The sequence below is a fragment of the Hippopotamus amphibius genome, chromosome 7, assembly GCF_030028045.1.
Source record: "Hippopotamus amphibius kiboko isolate mHipAmp2 chromosome 7, mHipAmp2.hap2, whole genome shotgun sequence".
Taxonomy (NCBI): domain Eukaryota; kingdom Metazoa; phylum Chordata; class Mammalia; order Artiodactyla; family Hippopotamidae; genus Hippopotamus; species Hippopotamus amphibius.
The window spans coordinates 136621201-136639563 of NC_080192.1; the positions used below are offsets into that span (position 1 = coordinate 136621201).

The 18363-nt window shown below is 37.7% G+C and overlaps 1 pseudogene; it reads left to right on the top strand.

The window, feature by feature from the left end:
• The first annotated feature begins 17548 nt into the window (after positions 1 to 17548).
• LOC130857946 (U2 spliceosomal RNA) lies at positions 17549 to 17646 on the top strand (annotated as a pseudogene).
• Positions 17647 to 18363: the final 717 nt, after the last annotated feature.

An 18363-nucleotide genomic window follows, 5' to 3' on the forward strand; every position in this document is an offset into this window, starting at 1 on the left:
CCCATTGTGGACCTCTAGTAATGCTTCTGCACCAGCCAGTTCACATTACTCAGACAGTGTCTTCCCATTTCCTCAGTCCCCCCACCTTCCCCAGACCCACTGAGTGACAATGTGCTGTGTACTGCATCACTGAATATGGAAGCAGATGCAAATAAGAGACAATCTGTGTTCTTTGACCTTCCGTGCTAGGTTCCTGTCTAGGGTGATTCAGAGAGAGCACCACCTATAAGAAAGCCCAGTAGAATTTCATTTGCTATTAAAATAAATAGATTAAGACTAAGATTATGACCAAGAATTAAGCTTCATTTAAACGAACCCACATCAGACCATAATAAAGACCTTGTCTTATACCTAACGATTTGACCTGCAGCTTGTACATTTGAGGGTGCATCTCTGACCAAGGCACTTGTTTAGTGAACAGCTCCTTTGGCAAAAGCCGCGGAAGAACATCAAGTGCAAGGATGGCAGCGTGACGACAGGAGAACTTTGCTGACTCCTAAAACTTCTGCAGTTTAGCAGGCCTGGAAAAACCAACCCATATTACAGAGAATTTTGTCCAGATAGCACCAGATTGGATCAGGTGTCTACACTGAGAAGTGTAGAGGTCGTTGTGCTAAGTGAAATAAGCCAGGCATAAAAAGACAAATATTGCGTGATTTTACTTATATGTGGAATCTAAAAAAGTTGAAATGCAAAAGCAGAGAGTTGAAGAGTTGTTACCGGGGGTGGGGAAGTAAGGAAAGTGGGGGATGTTGGTCAAAGGGTACAAAGTTGCGTCTATGTAGGATGAATAAGTCTAGAGAGCTAATGTACGGCATGATGTCTGTAGTTAAGTATATTGCACTGAAGACTGGAAATATGCGAAGAGCAGATTTCAGAGGCTCTCATCACTCACAACAAGTGGTAACTCCGCAGGAATACGATGTGTTAACCACTTATTACTGTAGTAATATTATTACCATGAATATGTGTTTCAAATCCTGTTGTACACAAGTTTATACAATTATTATTAAAATAAAATAATTTTTTTTAAATGTGCACACAAAAGAATCTCAAAAATTTCCTACAGTCAAATCTTCCTTTCTTTCTCTCTCTCTCTCTCTCTTTCCTTCTTCCCGTCGTTCTTTCTTTCAACATGGCTACAGTATAAAAAAGTGCCAGAGAGAAGATTTCAGGAGGTAGAAGGAAAAGAGATCCTCCAAAAGAAATAAGGTTGTCCAAAGAGAAGAGAAGCGATTTGGCAAAGGAAAATGACTGTCCTCTCCTTCTATGTCACAAACATGAAAAGAGTTCTGTAAATTATTTGTATATTTATGCAAAGATACAGAATAAAGTGAATAAAGCTGATGGCTACTGTTTGTTGAAAAGACCCAGAAGTGAGGAGAGGAGAGAGCCATGCTGTTCCCTGGGATATGGTGCTAAGGGGAGGAGGTGTGCATGAAATAAGCTCTCGTGGTATCAGGCTAGGGCTATGAAGGAGAGTAAGTTTGCCGACCTTTGTGAACCCATCATTGCATTAAACTTTGTCTTTCAATTAAAATTTTTGATTTAGCTCTGCTTGTATTTCTAGCATTCCAGGGAATTCTAGCAAAGAGGAGATTTGGGGATGCTGTCCTGGCCACAGGAAATTACAATATAATCTTGGTAGACACATTGGAAAATGTACTAAGACAGATTCTATAATTTTACAGTACATGGCCACTTTCTGGCACTCAGATCTCACTGTAGGAGACAGGCAAATTCATTTAGAGGCAATAACATCCTCTCAAGGGTGACATCCTGAATTGCACCCAGGCCGTAGAAATAAAAATGTTTGATTCAGCACAGTTCACTCTCAAATTTAAAATTTTAATTTGAATGGTCTTCTTGCAGTGAATAAGTACTGCAAATCTAGTGTGTGAAAGCATATGGTAACGTCTCTCACACGAGCTTCCAGTCTCTCACAGGCTGTGAGAATTAATAACAATAAAAATAACAACTTGTCAGTGTTCGAATGATTTACACAATTCTTTCACATGTATCATCCCATTAGACTTTCATAACAACCTTATGTGGTAGGCAGTGCAAGGAATATAATAACGCTCTTTTTCACAGGTGTGGAAACTGAGATCCAGGTAGGTTTACCAGCCAGCCCAATATCACATCATGGGTTGGTGACAGAGCCAGATGACAGGTCCACGTTGCGGCTGTCAGTTCTAGTGCTCCAATCATTCCACAGTGATGCTGTAATAGGGCTCTGTTGTTCAGTCCCTCCTAGAGAGTAAATTTAAAATTCTTAAGACCATATGCACTTATCTCTAGAAATAATATTAAATCGAGAGACTGGGGGAAATGCATCTTACTATGCAGCCAGGCTTTAGGGAGAGATGCAGTAGAAGCGGCTCTGAAGACAAAAGAAAAGCAAGCTGAGGCCCTCACCTGAGCTGGGGAGAAAGCACAGCGCTGGGGTCTGCCTGAGCTGAGAAAGTCACCAACTCATCTGCAAACAGTGAATTTAAAGACAGAAGAATGTGTCTCAGTGTTCTTGATTCTCTGGAAGATTGGTGAATAAATGGCCTCATTAAAGAAGGATCTAGATCTACCCTGCTCTCAGCCCCTGCCATCTTCTCTCAGCCATGTTGCCAATTTCCATTATCTTGTGCAGATTTGAAGCTGCTTCTGCACTAGAAGTAGTTGCTGACCTCACAGAAGCACCAGCTTCCTTCCAAATGTGAATATGATATCTCTTCATGGTGCCATGACTATGTTTGTTGTCATAGTTCTTGTAGTAGCAGCTGAAGTACTTGGGGGTGTGGAAGAACAGTAAAGGACTAGAGTATTGAAGTTCTCTTACTTCTCTTAGCTATTACCCAGCAGGACAGCCCACGGTCATAAGAGTGCTGAACTACTAAAATGGTAATAAAAAGCTATTTTTTTCAACAAATGTTTACTGAGTGCTTACTATGTTCCAAGCATTGTTCAGAGGACATCACAAGTATCTTTTAATTTAATATTTACAACAACCGTATAGGACAGGTTCAATTCATGTGATCCGCATTTTATACATGGGGAAGTTGAAGCACAGAGAAGTTAACTTGCCCAAGCTTATAAGCTAATGTTAGGACATATGGGTTTCCAAACCAGCAAATCTGATTCCTAAGCAACTCTAAGATTCTAGAAAATAACAGGATGTATAAACCCATTGTCCGGTGTTACTAACAAACAAGTACAAGAGTGTCCATTCTTCTGGGACAAGAGAATTTCCGCAACTAGGGTGATCAGATTTCCCAAATTAAAATACAACATTCTCGGGACTTCCCTGGTGGTGCAGTAGTTAAGAATCTGCCTGCCAATGCAGGGGACACGGGTGCCATCCGTAGTCCAGGAAGATCCTACATGCCACAGAGCAACTAAGCCCATGTGCCACAACTACTGAGCCTGCACTCTAGAGCCTGCGAGCCACAACTATTGAGCCCATGTGCCACAACTGCTGAAGCCCGTGTGCCTAGAGCCCGTGCTCCACAACAAGAGAAGTGGCCACAGTGAAAAGCCCGTGCACCGTAAGGACGAGCAGCCCCCCACTCAAGTCCACGTGCAGCAATGAAGACCTAATGCAGCCAATAAATAAATAAATAAATATTAATAGAGAAAGAAAGAAAGAAATATGTTTTTTTTAAAAAAAGAAAATACAGCATTCTCTGTTAAATGTTAATTTCAGGTAAACAACAATATTTTAGGATAAATATGTGTTCTGCATACCTGGGACACACTTATCCCCCCTCAAAAAACATTTCTGTTGATCTGAAATTCAAATTTAACTGAGCATTCTGTATTTTATCTGGCAACCCTACCCCCAACCCACCACTGCCACCTGCTTGGTGAGTCAAGCTCTCTTTATTTAGATGCTCTCGCAGTTGGGCAGTTATGACTATTCTTGCTGCAGTTGGATCATTTCTGTGGGATCTTTATCAATCAAGATGGGTAAGGCTAACTAAATTTAGCCCTCCGGAATTTCTTCAGGCCTTCACAGTGAAAGCTTGGGATGTCTTAACACCTCCTCCAAGTCAGCTCCCTCATGAGAGAGGTATGCCCTACCTTCACCCTCAGGCAAGGAAACACCTTGAAGGGGGGGGGGGTGACTTGGATAATATTCTCTTCCTATATGTTATTTTTCCTAAAATGGGATTTTTCACAGCCAGAATTTCAATGTATTGAGCCGCTCTTCCTATATGGCAGCTAGCATTGTTTAGAACTCTTCTCTTTAAAACTTGCTGTGAGCTACTAGAATATGAAAATCTTGGCATCTGCCCAAGCATCTGAGACTTCTTGGTCCTGTCCTTTCTGGAAACAGACAATAACAACTGGCCTCTCCAAAGTTAACTTCCTGCATGCCTGAAGTTTTCTGGAAAGTGAGATACCCCATGTTTTTAACCTCCAAGCAAATTGATGGGTTCAGTACTCCAACTACTGAAGGGTAAATCACCCACGGCCGTTTCTACCAAGAGGCCGAGCACGCTGGGTGTGAACAAAGACTCATGCCACTTCCAGCGTTTGAATAAGAATTCGGTTTATAGCTGGTTCTGTTTGCTGTACACCTGAAACTAACATTGTAAATCAACTATACTCCAATAAAAATGAAAAATAAAAATCTGCCTTTTGGCCCTGCATTTGTAGTGCAGGGTTACCCAAGTTTCCTACACCAGGCATATAGGGAGCACCCAGGAACGCTTAGGAAGAAGAAGGGAAGTAAGTAAGAAAGGGGCTATGAAATTACAGAAGTGAAATATTAGTTTTCTATCACATCTAAAACCTTTCCAAGTCGGCTAATTAAATTATATCTTCCAACAGAGAATGTAAACACAATTCCAGGTTCTAATCTCTCAGTAATCAAGCATTCTATTATTAATGTCCTCTTCCTTTTTCTGGGTGTAATTGCTCATTGTACTACATGTGGCATTGATTAGCAGTAGGAAGGGTGTGTTCTGTTTTGTTGGCTGGTGAAAAAAGTGGCTATAAAAAGGCATTGAATCGGAAAGCAGGCTCTATCCAGCTGTGATGTGGTGAATGGGGGGTCTGTGTCTGAGGAAGTAAAGCCAGCTTGCTTAGTTTGAAATAACAGCGTAAAGTTCCATATTTGCCTGTGAAACAACCATTCTTGATCAAAGGTGACCCCAAATCAACTGGGAACTTTTAATAACAATGATCTGTGCAGAGCTTTATACTTTATAACACAGTTTATTTTTTTTAACAGATATCATTTTATGGTCCAGTTAATCTGGACCATAAATCTGTGACTTAAACATTTTTATCCAGTCTGAGGCTTAGCAAGGTTAAGTAACTTTGGTCAGATCACATAGATAGTGTGATGAAGACAGTATTTAAACACAGACATTGCAATTTCAAATCTTGTGCTCTTTGCATTATAGGACACTCTCACTCAGCAGCAGTGAGTCTATTTAATGTAATTCACCAGACATCGATTGGGCAAATACTATGGTCCATAAACCAAGCTATGCACACGGAGAGAAAAACAACGTTGGTAGAGGCACACAGCTCTAACAAGGCATGTTTTTGGTGGGTTGTATTACAAATACAACTAATCTGTACAACTCATCTAATGCAAGAACCAGGGAGGAAAAAGGTACTCAGGAAGGAAAACTCTTTAAACAGGAAGAGATATTTCAGTTGGTCTTTGAAAGGTAAGACACATTTTGACAACCAGAAAAGGGGAAGGGAAAAGAGAAAACATTCAGTGGAGGGATCTGATAAGAAAACTTTGTGTTGTGGAAAATGTAAGTTAACACAATTTACAAAATTGTATATTACCTGAGAGAATGACTGAAATGAAGATTGGGCTCATGTGAAGGAATTTAACTTCATTGTGTAAACAACACAAAACTTGGAATATGTCTCCAGAAATATCACCAACTCAAAGGGTTTTCAAATTGACTTTTTTCCATGTTTAAGAAGAGTGCTATTAAACACAAGTGTCGGCTACTGTGGCTTGTAACTAGGGGTGAGACAGTGTGATTGGACACAACCCCGCTCACAGGAATGTGCATTTGTACACATTGAGTCTCAGGAGCAAATGCACACTCACTTTCCCACTAGTATCTGAGGCTGTTGGTTTCTATTCTGGGTAGAATTTCCCATTCTATGATAATCTCCATGATTCTCTACAACTCCAAGGTTTTGTTCTGTGTTTCCATAACCTAGGTCAGTTTTAGGATGGCAAACTTAACTAATCCACTTGGTTTCTGACTTCAGAATAAATAAAAGCCCACTGAGTTGCACTGGAGGAAGAAGGGAGATCTGTGTGTCTTTGAGGAAACAATCTCTCCAGTGATGTCCCACTGATGGCAGCTCCACTTGTATATACACTTCTTGAATGACACCCTTTCCTGGGCCACCTGTGCTCCTCTCTCTTTCAATGACTTATCTGTAGATTGAAAAGCACTTGGCCTTTTTTGTGATTTGAGGTAGTCAAGCTAATGGAGAGCAGCATCTTTTCCCAACTTTCCTTACCAAGCTTCTATTCCTACTCACATTGCTTCCTCACATGCAGATGAGACCTGCAGTCCTGGTCTATATATGCCAAACATCACGTCTCAAGGAAACCAGCAAGGGGGCTGAGAGCTAGAAACCTAGAGCTTCCAAGCTTGTAATCTTTCCCTCTGAATAGGATGGATTCCATAAGTCCTGGCATTTGCTCATGGCTCAGTTGTTAATTAAATGTCTCTTTCTTTTCCCCTATGCATCCAGCACTCTCCCAAATGTTGTGGGAAATTCTAGACTATGAGAGATAGCATACAATAGTGGTCAAATGCATATAATGCAGATCCAGACTGTGTTTAAATGGTAATTCTCTGTGTGATTTTGGGAAGAATACTCAGCCTTGCTGTCCTTCAGTTTCCTCATTTGTGAAATGAAGTGAAAAATATAATTACCTTTTCCATAGGGTTCTTATGACTATTAAATAAATTAAGACATACATAAATGACTCAGAACAGTACTTGGCACAGAATAAAAGCTTCATACATTTTTAGGCTCTGTTTGCCATTATCAGGTTATAATACCAATAACTGGAATAAAAGACAGAGATGGCAAATGTGAATGTAGACTTAGTAAATGAAATGATGTTAGAAGTAAAATAGTTTGATGGAGAGAAATCAGAGAAGAATTTACAAAGGAAGGAGTATTTGAATAAATGTTGAATGTATCTATGTTCTAATCCCTTTGGTTTAAAAATTCTGAGGCCTCCTCCAATGACATGCTATCTAACAGCACCTAACCCATGGATAGTCAAGGTCTTCAAACCTTGTGACATTTGGGAGCTCTGTTACTATAGAAATAAGGGATCTGCTTATTATTCTTTTGCTATAGATGAAAGTTAGAGCATTTTAATTTTTTCTACCATACTTGTGCTACTTAAATGTAAACACACCTTAAAGAGACCAGCATTTTTTTTCTTTATTGAGAGATGATATATTTTTATATATCCTTTTTTAAAAAAAAAAAAAGAGCGTTCATTATCTCTGTCATGATTTTTAGAAGTTTCAGCGTGGATATAGTAGTACAAGGTATTCATCCAAACGTACTGTATCTTCCAATATTCATCACTACTATGGAAACTCAAAATTCAAATTTTGCCAATTTTACTCTAACGAAAAATACCATCTTCCTTCACAATTCACAGTAAACTTACAGCTAAACCCTGGGTCACAAAACTGTCTTCCTCTTCATCTTCCTACCACTGCCTGGTGTAGACTGCCATTATGTCTCATCTGAATAATTACAAGCATTTTCTAAATGGCCATTCTTTTCATTTTTCACATTGGTGTTATCTTTTAATAATGATTATCTGATTAAGTCACTCTCAAAGTCCCTATCTTCTATAAGGATAGCTTCCAAACTGCCAAGTATGGTATATGAAATCCCCCCATTTTTTTCTCCAACTTATCTCACCAGCTGAATGGTAGAATCCCCTACCATGGTAGCCTATACATACTGTGTTCCAACTATATGTACATGTTCAAGAAGGAGGGGATGTTGAAATGTATCAGTGCTTTTTCTCTGTTTTTTGAGATCATATAATTTGGATTGGATGCTGGACATTGTGAATATTATGCTCCCGAGTGTCAGATTTTGTTGTCTTCCTTTAAAGAGTATTAAAGTTGGTTTTGGAAGGCAATTAATTTCCTGAAAGATAAACTTGAACCTTTCAAAACTCAATTTTAAGCTTTTCTGAAGTCCGTTATACAGCTAGTTTATTCCTACTTCTAAGGTATAATAAGGTGTGATCTTCCCAGGGTTCATAATGAATAACTCTGGTATTTATTAGGCATACCTTTACTAGGCATACCTTTGTTAGGCATATCTTTCTATTCTCTAGGTTGGAAACTGAACACTTCCTAACCCTGTATTAGCTCCAGTTTTGTTCAGCTTACTCATCTCCAGTTGTTGCTCTTTCTCTGGTAGTTGTTCTTTGCCTAGTCTCTTGGAGTCTCATCCTAAGGAAATTAAGCTGAGTATTCAGCCAAAGACTCAAGAGGATCCCTATGTTAGTTTCTGGAACTCTTTCTCTACATTGTTCTCTTCCTTCTTGCTCTAAAAATCACTTCCACTGCAGTTTTCAATGAAAACTAATTCCTTGATTACTCAACTCAGAGAAAACTGGTCTTATCTGGTTGGATTTCTTCTTCATGCACCTTGTTTCAGAAAGTACTTCCAAGCAGAAAGCTAGGCTGCTTTTAAAGTTCACTTTGCTGTTTTCTTTAATTAAGGATCACATGCCTACATTGCCTACTGTCCAGTGTCTGAAAACAACTGCTTCGCTTTTTTCCCATTTCCACCCCCCACCCCCCCAAACTATTCCAGTTCATTGTACTTCGTCATCCCAAGACTGTGTACTCTTTCAATGCAGTATCAAACTTTTATTTATTTCAGAAAATTTTTCTTAAATTATAGCTTATTTAATATTTCTTCCATTGCTTTGGTTTTCTTTTTCAAGGACTCCTCCTATTCATATGTTGGATTGTCTTTGCCTAACTTCAATAACTGTCACTTTTCTCACATCTCTTTCTCTTTTCTTCTTTGTTTTTTAAAAGTTCCACTGGGTCAAAATTTGATATTTTATTTGTCTCAAATTATTGTTTTCTCCTCTTTGTACTCTGCATTTAATTCACTATTCAGAGGCATCTGTTTTCAATTCCTCCATGTCCCAGCAACATCTGTTTCTCTGACCAATTATTTTTCTGGAGCTAAGTCTAAATGAACAACTTATTCTTTATTTTAACTGTCACTGGCTGAATTTCATGCTATTTTCCACTTCACCCTTTTGAAACCTTCTACCCTCGGAATCTGTGACACTACTCTTAATTAGTACTCATATTTCTGGCAGTTTCTTCTCAGTCTCCTTCCTGAGCACTGCTTCCTCCCTCTAGCACTCAATTTGGAGAGTTGCATTCTTGGTTCACAGTTCTGATTTCTCTACCATGCCTTATGTGAGTTCATACATCCCTGTGTATTTATCATTTCTGTATTGACTATTAGCTGTACCTTTCCTACATGAGCACTCATCCAGCCTCTGGAAACTTACCACTCCATAGCATCCTCACCAATCATTTTTTCCTGTATGCATGCAAACTTTGTCAGGCCTTCTATGTGGTTTTTCCACTTCTAGTCTAGGTATCCTCAAATGAATTCTCCACATGAGTAATTGATCTTAAAATACAAGTATAACCCTTCACTGTCATCTATAAAAACCTCTCAGTTGTTCCCCATCTCCTTAATAATAGAATATGTACATGGCCAAAAAAACAACCTACCTCTCCAGCTTCTCCTACCTCTTACCACTTTCAGCCTTGTATTGAGAAGTGCTGGGCTTGTTCTCATTTCCTGTGCACAGTGTGCTTTTTCACACTTTGTATATTTCTCAAGCTGTTCCTGCTGCTGCTGTGCTCCAGTCCCTCCTCTTTACCTTGCTAACATACTTTAAAATTCAGCACAGACATTATCTCTTTCAGGAAACATGCCCTGAACACCCAGCCCAGTGCTACTTCAGTGCTACCAACACATCCTATGGTTATCTCTATGTCTGCAGTCAGGACACTCTCTGTAGTAGTTGTTCCTTGGCAGTATTTTCCCCTGGATTGTGCAGTCTTGCCAAGAGCTGCTTTGTAAATCTGTAGCCTATTACAGTGTCTGATCCACACTGTGTTCTCAGAAATGTTTATAAAGCAATGGACTCTTGTGTAATGTGAGACATATATCTTTATGAACATACAAGAAAACTAATGAATATGTAAGAAAACTAAGGATCAGTAAATACAGCCCTCTCATTTTACAGATGATATACCCTTGACTGAAACCAGAATATCTTGGTTTTTAATCTGGTAATATTTCCAGGTATATCATTCTGGGTATATTGGAAATTATAAAAATATTTTTCCTTCACATTATTTACTTTAAAAATTGCAACCAGGCTCTGTTACAGCCTCATAGTTAACATTTAACAGTGAGCCTTTAATTTGATTTTTTCATTCTTTAAGTTATATTCACTTGTATTTATGACATTATATTTTATCCTATATTTTTAAATTCTCCAAATTATAATATAATTTTATCCTGAAATTATTGTCTCAATCTTAACCGAAACAATAAGGTGTTCGATTTTCTTAAGATAATTGTACTGTTTGGCAAAATGTGATGGTTTCTATATCCTGCACCTCCTAAAGATATTAAAGAGATTATTTGCCCAACCACATATTTATGCTTTTTTTTCCAGGAAAGACACTGAGTCCCAAGAGTAATGTTTCTGTTTTTCTTTTTTGGGAAGTCAACTATAATCATGAGTTGGTCTGGATTAGAATTTAGGAGTTAGAGTATCTAGTCAGAGAAAAAAGAATACTAAGAAAATAAACAAAATGAAAACAGACCCGTAGAAACAGAGAACAAAGGGCTGGTTGCCAGAAGGGAGGGGCTTGAGGGAGTGAGCCACATAGATGAAGAGGATTAAGAGGTGCAAATGTTCAGTTATAAAATAAATAAGCTGCAGGGATGTAATATACAGCATAAGGAATATAGTTAATAATATTTTAGTAAGTTTGTATGGGGACAGACGGTTACTAGGCATATCATAGTGATCATTTCATAATGTATGCAAATGTCAAATCACCATGTAGTAACCTGAAACTAATGTAATATTGTACATCAACAATATTTCAATTAAAAAAAGGAATGCTAAGAAAATAAGTAAACAAACAAATATTTCTTTATATGGTGTATGTTAAGTATGGAATTTCAGCTTTGGATTAACTGTTAAGAAACTATAGTTAAAAGCACAAATGAAAGTTTTTTGAAAATTCATCTGAGGAAATAATTCTAAACAACTCAAAGCTCTTCTAAGCTCCGTGCTCTAACAGACCAGCTGTTGTCAAAGCCATGTATCTGTACTTTATTAACTTAACTTCTTGAAAAAATACCCCCAGTGAGTTACAGCTCAGTATTATATCCTCAACTTTCACTGAGGTTTTGATGTAAAAAATAGGTGTATAAAAAAATCTTCCACTACCTACTACCAAATGGCCATGGCATTGCCTATCCTTTACACAGAGAAGCCCATAGTAATTTTTTTTGTAGAATTTGAGCCAGGGGAGAAATATACACTTCTCTGATAAACTGATTCATAATGTTTATAAATTCAAAGTAATTCAAACAATATTTATATCCTGTTATTTTGGAATCACTGTCTTCATGCAATAGAAACCAAATTTGACTCAACTAGGCAAATGGCGTATACTGGAAATTTATGGTGGGTGCCAAACTCTCTTAATCCAATGCCTCTTTGGAGGGTTAGAGACAAAACAACAACAATGGTGTCATAGCAGTCGAAAGTCTGATCAGGACACTGCCTTTAGGATAAATATATTCAAATATTTGTTTCGAATTTTGGATAAGTCCTCAAAATTCAGACTTCCAGGAGAAAGTGTTTCACTGGCTGCGTTTAGGCCCTAAAGCAGCCCCCAGTGTGTCAGCGCAGGGAAAGGAAGGCTTTGCCCCCTCAGGCTTGTAGTGAAATGTTGGCACATATACTTACCTGTTATTTATTGAACACTTACTATTCTCCAGGCCCTACAGACACAATCTTATTCTAAGGCGAATGTTATTATTCATAACTTATATGGGAAAAAAAGACTCAAGACATTCAGTGCGTTGTTCAGAGCTAATGAATGTCAAAGTCTGGGTTCTATGTACTTATATGAATCCAAAACCAAATCCTTAAGTGGGAGAACCACATGTTATAAAATGATAGGTACATAAATACATAGTAATTTTTTTCTTACACTTATTATGGAAATCGGAAACCCCTAAAAGAATGTCAATAAAGGATTCAAGTAGAAAACTAGTGTATTCAGGCTCACAGTAATGCAATTGTGGCTTCTGAGACATTTCTTCATAGCCACAACTGGGATTTAAAAGCAAGGACTAAAAAAAGAGAACTGGGACCTCTGTGCTTGCATCACTGTTTTTCATCTTTGTGACCATAGAGAAGTCACTTAAAATTACTTGATTATTAGGTTCTTATCTATAACAAAAAATAATAATATCTTTCACAGACACTGTTGTAAAATCTAAGTAAGATAACACATGGGAAATTATTTTGTTAACTTTGGATATATGTTTACTATCTTAATTATGCTACAGGGAGTAGTAACATGTGTATTATAAATCTTCCCAGTGTTTCTTCCTGTTTTTCACAGTTTAGAACTGTGATTGTTTATTTCAGTGACTTTAGCAAAAAGATAAAATAATTCTCCTTGAAGTATAGGAATCATTTCACAGCTCCTCTTCAGTGCAACTGGGGTTTTCTCTCCAGGCTGTGAAGTTTTGCACCATTTCTTCTGTAATTCACTGCTGACTTGGACAGCAGGCCTATTTTTCAGTGGGAGTTAGCAAGTGCCTTTCCCAGAGAAGCATTTACTGGAAGGGGAATCACGTCTCTCACATTTTCTCTCCCTGGTAGTCTTTTGAGATAGCCTTGTCTCAACATTTGTGGAGGGTTTCTGGGTGCTCTGGGATTATTTCCATTCTCACTTTTGGAAAGATGATTTAAATCCTCTACTTTCAAAGCTACAGTCACTGTGGGATTTCTCTGTAGGGACAGAACCTCAGTGAGAAAGTTCTGTGATTCATTGTGTTTACGCAATGGATTCATGGAGCTATGAGGCTATAAACCATCTTGAGAATGAACAGGAGGGTAAAGGTCTGTTCACCAAGAACTCTGTCCTGAGTAAGAATTGGGAATCAGTCCCTCTCTTTCTCTCTGTAGCTCATGTCTCTCAGTATGTCTCCTTCCCTCTCCCTCCTTGCCTCCTCCCTGCCCCTTCCATCCTCACAAAAGTCAGATATAGATATGTTAATTCTGAGTCCTGTCCAAATTCATTGAAAGTCTCCCATCATTTACCAGGGCCTCCAATGTCACCATGTCTCCTGAAGGCATTTGTCCTCAGTTCTACCTGGAGAAGTATCATATAGAAGGGCAAGTACAACCTTCCCTAGAGGCTGAAATCATGTGTGTCCCTGATCAGAATGACCCAATAGGGAACTGGGAGGGATGGTGACTCTTAAAGTAATGAAATAGAAAGTTGTGGTGTATACTGCGCGGGTTCAATTCCAGCTCCACCACTTATTAGCTATTTGAGTTTGACTGAGATAGTTTCTGTAAGCCTCGATTTCCTTATCTTTAAATGGGAGAAAGTAACAATAATTTTGTGGGGGTTTTGTGAACATAAAACTAAGGACTGAATTGATGGTTAATAGACAGGTAGGGTGGGGTTGAGGAATTGCAGTTACTTCCTGAACAGGAAACACTGCTGCGCCCATCTCTGCCAAAGAACAGAGTTACATTTTCACAAGATGCTTTTGTGACTTTTCTCTACTTCATACCTTTTTACAAGTGTTGACAATGAATTCTCCAACCCTGGTACAAGACAATCATAGTTGATAGCTGGCTATTTCCTCAGCTCCCAATAGAAGCCTCTCATTATGCGTGTATTAAAAAGGGTTCTCTCTTGATTCTTTTGGGTGCATGTCAACAGATTGGACCAGGCAGCCTGTGTCTTTGTGCTGTATTTTAACACCACCTGGACAGCTCACATAGTAATGAGGCAAATTGTACCACTAATCTAATGAATTCTTAATAAAAGGGCATGATCTCTCAACAGCTGCTTTGAATCTCTCCTACATAACTGTTGATCAGATAATTTCTTCCCTCTTGAAGGAAGTCCTACAAATATTAAATAATTAATGAGTGAATTTTAGAAACAATAATATTATGAAAGGGAAAACATTTTTCCTCCCTCCCTCCCATGCTTCCTTCCCTCTTTCTTTTCTTCTCCCTCCTTCTCCCTCTTCCTTCTCTATTTCCCCTCAAAATAATCTAACGTCAAGTCTTGAGACAGTTGTGGGTTGCCAACAGTAAGGAAAATGGAAATGCTGCCTCGGCCATAATGAGTAAATGGGTGGTAAGAAGTTTTGGTCAATATAGTTAGCGTGGAGTTGATGTTTACTTAAATTATGGGTTTTATTATTTTGAAAATTCAGATGATACTAAAAGCTACTATCACTTGTGCAAGAAAAGAGTAATAATTAGATGAAATTGCTTGTAGTGACAATTTAAAACAGATTATGCAAGTTTGAAAGAAAATCGCAGAAGGTTGAGGTAAATAAAGATATTAGCTCAAGTTAAAAAATTATCAGTACAACCAAAGTGACCAAAAAATATAAATAACTCTTCACACTACCTCTAAGGTCAGTTTCAGAATTAACTTAGAAGTGAACTTGACATCAGAGAAAAAATATCACGATGTCATAGATATGCCTGAATCTATTATACATGAAAAAGAACTGGGCAGATTGAAACCAACCATCAAGGACAGCTTGAAAAATAAAGTTTAGTTTGCTGAAAAGAAATATTTGAGTAACTGATAGTGGGTCTAAAGCTAAAGTAGCAGGACAAATGTGTGGGCAGTGGAGATTTAGTGATTTTATTGAGCTTGTTTATTTCATTTTTAATGATGTAATTTGAAAAACATACTGATCTTTAAAATAATTGAGGGCAAAACAATCAGTGAAGAAATTTAATACTTAACAAGATTTGTGAGTTATTTTTCCCTCACTTTGGGGAAAATCCAGGAGACAAATTGGGATTTTTTCTGCATGGCCAGAAAATACAACATCATTCACTAAGGGCCTCTCACCTTTGTGAATCAGAGATTGGCTCATGAGTTTTAGAGTTCAGTAGGCTGCTATGAGTAATACAACTTGTTTAGAAAATACTATCTCTATTGACTAATTTATAATGAAACAGGAACTGATTTTGAAAGCCAGCTACATGTGAGAATTTCTGAACTCAGTATTGATTTTTTTCTCAATCATAAAATTATTAAAAATGATAAAGTAGATTGATCCATTTTTAATTTTAGTAATAAGGGGGTTCATAAAGTTGACTTAGTTGTTTTTTCAGTGTTGAACAATTTTAATCAATAATTCTGGAGCCAAATTGTTAATGATTTTGCTGCACATGAGAAGAAAGCTGCTATAAAAATGGTACCTGCGACCTGATGGAGAGACTAGATCAGGGAGGCCCTTATTGTTCTGAAAAATTTATATCATTTATATGTGATTCAAATTAGGTATTAATGATAAACATGGAAGTGATTCAGTGAAATCTCACTTAAAAAGTCTTTTGGTAAATGTTTTCTTGTCATAGTAAAGGAAAGTGGCTCATGGATTAAAAAGAAAATTAGCACAGCTATATCACAACAGATTTGAATTTCAATAAAAAGACACACTAAGTGAAATTTCCATCCAAGGATTGTGAAAACATTGCATCATTACCTCTTGTTGGCAGCACTCAGAACTTTACTTCTCACTAATACTGGGGCATTTCGAAGAAAATGTTGGCATTATAGCCACACATAGACGTGACCCTGAGTTTATGAATTGTTGGGAGAAAAGAGAAAAAAATAAAATGAAATTGTCTAATCACAAATCTGGTACATGTTTTCTGCTCTCTTTGTAATTCCATGACATTCTATCTGTTAATTCACAAAATTGTGTTAAGCGTTCTTTCATTCCAAACAATCAGTTTGAAATATTTTTTCACATTGAAAAAAGTACTCAATATCTATAGTCAAAAGCCTATAAAGCCATACACCAAACAGTTAATTTTGGAGAAAACTTACATTTTCTACTTTATGGACTTCTATATTTGAAATATTTTGATCAGAATATATAAAATTTATGGTGAAATTTTATATAAAAAGGTTATTTTAAGATATTTTTTTAGGCCCTGATGTTATTTCTTTTACTGAGTCTATTCTGTCTTTAAAGGAACTTTATTGAACATTTTGAGATTACTTTCATATGCTTTGTTGACTTTAACTGAAAATTCATTAAAAGAGTGTATGTCATATTGCAGGGGCGGGCTGGTCAATATGTATCAACACAAAGAATTCCGTTAATTTTCCTAAATCCCTCTTTATTGCCTTTTTATATTTTCTGATGCCCACTGAGCCCAACCAACATAACCCCCTTACTCCTTTCCAGGGCTACTTGCTCTCATTTAAGCCATGACTGTGGTCATTCTCCAGATGTCTAGCCTTTAATCTTCACCTTTTCTATAGATCTCATTTCTTCTAGTGATATCTATCTCTAATTTTTTTTTAATTACTTTATTTTTTTTTTAATTTTTTGGGGGGTACACCAAGTTCAATCATCTGTTTTTATACACATATCCCCGTATTCCCTCCCTTCCTTGACTCCCCACCTCGAGTCCCCCCCACCCTCCCCGCCCCAGTCCTCTAAGGCATCTTCCATCCTCGAGTTGGACTCCCTTTGTTATACAACTTCCCACTGACTATCTATTTTACAGTTGGTAGTATATATATGTCTGTGCTACTCTCTCGCTTCGTCTCAGTTTCCCCTTTACCCCCCGCCCCCTCCCATACCTCGAGTTCTCCAGTCCATTCTCTGTATCTGCGTCCTTGTTCTTGTCACTGAGTTCATCAGTACTGTTTTTAGATTCCGTATATGTGAGTTAGCATACAATATTTGTCCTTCTCTTTCTGACTTACTTCACTCTGTATGACAGATTGTAGTTCTATCCACCTCATTACATATAGCTCCATCTCATCCCTTTTTATAGCTGAGTAATAATCCATTGTGTATGTATGCCACATCCTCTTTATCCATTCATTTGTTGATGGGCATTTAGGTTGCTTCCATGTCCTGGCTATTGTAAATAGTGCTGCAGTAAACATTATGGTACAAGTTTCTTTTGGGATTATGGTTTTCTTTGGGTATATGCCCAGTAGTGGGATTACTGGATCATATGGTAGTTCTATTTGTAGTTTTTTAAGGAACCTCCAAATTGTTTTCCATAGTGGCTGTACCAACTTACAGTCCCACCAACAGTGCAGGAGAGTTCCCCTTTCTCCACACCCTCTCCAACATTTGTTGTTTCCAGATTTTGTGATGATGGCCATTCTGATCGGTGTGAGGTGATATCGCTTCTCGGCCTTTTGGCTAAGATCAAGTGTAGTATCTGTTCTTATCAGTTTAATATCTCTAATTTAAAAGCCTTCTGTTGTTCAGAGACTATCAAGAGTGCCATGCACTGCCTCACTGTCCCTTAGAGGTAATTCAAGGGAACTTCCATAAAACCTTCACACACAAGCAGTCAATCACCAAGTATATAGATTGTCCTACATTTAATTTATCTAGTAAATACTGGTCTGCCACAGTACTAGGTTTTGTGGCTGATGAAAGAAATGGAATACACATTAATTTCTTTTCCTCAAAGACAGCTATTTGTCCCCCAGTATCCATTTCCCGCTTCTTTCATGGCAATAGAACCTGTATATTTTATCAGGGCATGTGGCCACCTAGAATGAAGACTACCTTTTTCAGTTTCCTTTGGATTTATATATGTCTATATGACTAATTTATGGTCAATATGATACAAGGAGGAAGTGATATTTCCAACTCTTCCCTTTTTGCTAGCTCTAATAGAGGTAGAATATCCATCTTAGATGAAGCATTGACCTTGGGAATGAAGTAGCCATCTTGGATGGAGAGGTGAACTTGACAGTGGCAGTCACATTGCAGAGCCATAAGACTGAAGGATTGGGGTCCTTAACACAAAGGAGCACCAATTTATACCTGGGTGATCTACCTAGAGAAATAAAATTATTTCTTATATAAACGACAGTTATTTTTTAGTTTACTATTACCCATAGCCAAGCTTAATCCTTATTTAAATAGCCATTAAAATAATTTATATAAGATTTCTTAGAAAACAAATCTCGTATAAAACATTTT